Source organism: Vigna radiata, unplaced genomic scaffold (assembly GCF_000741045.1).
Source record: "Vigna radiata var. radiata cultivar VC1973A unplaced genomic scaffold, Vradiata_ver6 scaffold_222, whole genome shotgun sequence".
NCBI lineage: Eukaryota > Viridiplantae > Streptophyta > Magnoliopsida > Fabales > Fabaceae > Vigna > Vigna radiata.
The window spans coordinates 29825-34303 of NW_014543247.1; positions in this window are offsets into that span (position 1 = coordinate 29825).

Genomic DNA, 4479 nt, shown 5'->3' on the forward strand with positions numbered 1-4479 from the left:
TAAATTATTTAATTAAAATTATTTTATAAAAAAATTAATTTAATTACAAAAATAATTAGAATATAAAATTTATTTATTTAATAATATTAAAAAATTTAATTATTAATTAGATATAATTTTAATTATTTAAAATATATTTAAAAACATTATTTATAAATTATAAAAGATTTTAAATAATAAAAAAATTAAAAAAAAAATAAAAAGTGAAAACATGAGGGGGTTGCACGACTTTAATAGTAGAAGTCGTCAAACCCCCATACGACTCAAACCCCCATACGACTTCGTTTGTTTTTTATTTTTTTGTTAAAAATGTCTTGATAATCGATTACAAGTATCTGGTAATCGATTACCATGCCTTAAAGTCAAATGAACAGTGTGAAGTCGTGCAGGGGTGGCGCGACTTCTTTATTTGAAATCGTGCAGGGGTGGCACGACTTCACTTTTTGCCTATTTTCGTAATATTATAGGCAAATTTGCCTACGAGGGTTAAAAAACCACATTTTCTTCATTAGTACCATGGTACAAATATTTTTTCTCAATCATATAAAAAAAATTAATATTTACCACATTTCAAATTACAAACGAGAATATTTTATCAAAATTAACATATAAATGTTCAACATAAAAATATCATAAAATATGTAATTTAAATTTTCAATTATATATATATATATATATAATAAATAATTACTTATTTACTTTATTACCTCCATTCTAAAATAATTGTAGTTTTTAGTCATATAAAAAATTTCAAAACGATACATGGACGAAGTATAAATTTTTATACTTTTTAGTATATTCTTATATCAATTTTATATTTTTTATTTCAAGTAATCCATTTAGAGAAAGAATAAGATTATAACAGCACAATTGGTTTTTCATTGCTGTTTTTAGTAGTATACACACAGTGGAATAAAGATGATATTTTAATTGTGGTTGGTACTTTTTTATGGGTCGCGACGCGTGTATACGAATTTTATAACTTTAAACAATTCAACTTCTAATTAATTCTAACATTAATATTTTTAAAAAGTAATGACATCCCTCTCTCTCTCCTATTTGCTCTCTAACTACAATGAATGCCAAGCGTTTCAGTTCACGAATTGTACGAGCGTTGAAAATGTTTGAAGAGCTAATTACAATCTTGTTACCATTAATCAGGGAATTGTGTTTAATTGTCTGGTATTTTTCTGTTTCTACTAATTGTACTTAATTTGATCGGAAATTCTAATTTTTATTAATTTGAATTTTCTAAGCTAATTATTTGCATTATTATTTTCAGGGAAAATTTTGGAAACGCAATTTGAGACATTTGGAGTGCTATCAATTAATTCAAGACTCTTCACTTGGACATTTCAAATTTAATTATATTGTAACTTAGTAGTATAGAATATTTTTAATTGAACTTATGCACAATGGGCCATTGTTGGCAAAAATATGAGGGCCCAAATTTGTAGGACACATGGCCCAAGGTTTCTTTTTTCTTAGGGTGGACCCCACCCTTTTTATTAAGGACACACTCGGTGTTGGTATCGGAGGGGTATGGTTCGAAGAGTATAACGCAGCGGAATTAAAACTTAGAGTAGCGTATAAGCGTTCAGTCACTTTTAACAAACAAGTTGGTCCTTTTTCGCAAATCAATTTTCTTTAAGAAAATTTATCAAACACTTAATATGCATAAAATGAAATGAGTGTAGGGAATAGAAAAATCACACAAGTATTTTTATACTGGTTCGATTCAACAGAATCTACGTCCAGTCGTTAATCACTGTAAAAAGTGATTAACAGTTCCACTAAAAACAATCTCACAGATTTACAATAAGTGAACAAAATATAAAAGAACCTTCCTTCGACGAACGAACCGGAAGAAGATCACTCTGACAACTCGAAGAGAATCGCTCCGGCAATCGACCAACGATTCGCGAGCTTCTCCTTTCACGAGACCAGACAGAGCACCTTGCTAACTCGAAGAGAGTCTGCTTCGGCTATTGACACACGATACACGAGCCTCTCCTTTCACGAGACCAAGCAAGGGAACTATGAAAAAAGCTTCTGAGAACTTTCCTCTGACAAACAGTGTTCTATTAAGCTTCTCAGTTCAAAAACGTTGCTTCTGAAGTTTACAGAAGCCAATTATATAGCCAATTACACTGAATGCCAAAGGTCAGCTCCCAACTGCCAGGAATAATCGATTATTGTAAGTGATAATCGATTATTCAAGTCCGTTACAGGTTTTTCAAAAGGTGATAATCGATTATATGAAGTGATAATCGATTATTCAAGTATGACTTGTGATAATCGATTATTGCTTCATGATAATCGATTATTCTAGTACAAAATGCAAGTAATAATCAATTATAGCTTGTCCATAATCGATTATTCCAGTAAAAATTACAAGGTTTAATATTTTCCTACTACATCCAAATTCTACAAGTTGTTTTTTAAATAATTCTCTTCAAATACCACTTCTTGCAGCATCATCAAAACAATTCTTCAAGTTTTACCAATGCTCCTTATTGGTAACACACGACCCTAGCAAAAAGAAAGAGAGCCGTCATTTTTAGGAGGGTGGTCTGCAATGTTCCTCGGTAAATAGGGAGCAATGTAGCTCACATTTTTTTTTGGCATGGGTTGAATGATAAATGGTTATCTTCTTTTCCCTTCAAGGTGTGCACGACTACAACTGCCAACAAACACTTTTCTTTACTTAGTTTTTCTTTTTTCTTTTTTTCTTGTGAATGTTTATTTGGGAAGGAAACAAGACTTTTATATGCATATAGGAAACGGTGTTGTAGGCTGCCACACTTATTTTGTTTCTTTTTAATTAACGCTGCTTGATGAGAAGAAAAATGGGAGACAGAAATGGTGCAGAGATAAATAATTGTTGGAAACCGTGAGGTGTCACAACCTAGGTAATGCAGTGGAGAATACATTTGGAGAAGCTCAATTCAATTAGTTTGAAAAAGCAAGTGGCACACAGACTTAGCTGCTACCACGTCGTCCAACAATTGGAGTAAAAATGGGGTTTTAGTTTTATTGCTTATATACTTGAGCAGATTACCTATTGCAGCACATCTCTCGATTTTACTTTTAGAAAAGTAGCGTACTAAATTCATTATGGTAGAACTTTGGAAGCGCTGCAGCTCACGGCTTAGGAGATTTTATTTTATTTTTATAGTTGGAATATGCTTTCTACTGTCACGTCTTGGAGAGGAGAACTCTACTGGGTTCCCTTAAATTTCTTCTTTCTTCATGCTTGAACCGAGAATTAATTTATAGTATATATTGGAAAGCATTCAAGGTAGTAGCTGACTCATTTCATTTTTATTTTACTATTCAAGCATTTATTTTCTTTCTAAGTATTGTTGTCATGTTAGCTTAGATTAGTTGGTTGGTCATTAATAAAAGGTTTAAACCTCTTTTTGGTCCCTAAGTTATGAGCGGATGTTCAGTTTAGTCCCCGCTTTTAAAAATGTAAACCTTTGGTTCCTAAGTTATAAAAAATGTATCAAATGAGTCATTTTTTGATGTTCATGGTCAAAGTACAAAGAGCAATATAAAGTGTTGTTATTATTAAGAAACAAATCAGAACAATCTAAAGATGTAGCAGTTGTTAAGAAACAACCAAAAACAGTATTTCAAGTCAAAAAATGACTCATTTGATACATTATTTATAACTTAGGGACCAAAGATTTACATTTTTGAAAACGGGGACTAAACTGAACATCCGCTTATAACTTAGGGACCAAAAAGAGGTTTAAACCTTAATAAAATTGCTTTGTTTCCTTGAGATTTCTTGGACTGCCTATATGTTTATTCTGCTTTGCCTGGCACTCCATGAAATCTGACTGTGTTCTTGTAATGGGTATACGCTTAGTTGCCCAATTAGTGATTGTAACTTCGCTTAGTTGGTCGATCTGTATAGAACACATAGAATGGAATAGATGTATTGCGTTCGCTTAGTTTATAATTATGATAGCATGATTAGCCTTCGCTTAGTTGGTTGATTCGTGTTGGATTTGGATTAGAGTAGTGCGTACTTGTCATTGATCTGTGATTGGAAGCATAGTGATTGAGTTAATGACCAACCGTTTTCATTCTGTATTTGTTTCTGTTTTTACATTTATGTTTACATTTGTGTTTACATTTCTGTTTGCATCTGTGTTTTAATTTAATTCATCTGCAGTCATAAACCTTTCACAAACCCCCCCACTACGTGTTAGACCTAATCCCTGAACCACATTTGGTCCTTGAGAGACGACCTAGGAGTCACTTTCTAGCACTATACTGCATTCTTTCATGCTCATTAAATTTTTCATGGGGTGCGAAACCCATCAGGAAGTCAACTACATGGGAAATCAATTTCAGTACAGGCAAGGTAACTTTAACCAAGGAAATTCTAGCCAAGGTTGGAAGAACCACCATAGTATTGGACAAAATCAGAATAATTCTTCTGGGCATGTAGGAAGCTTCCGGCAG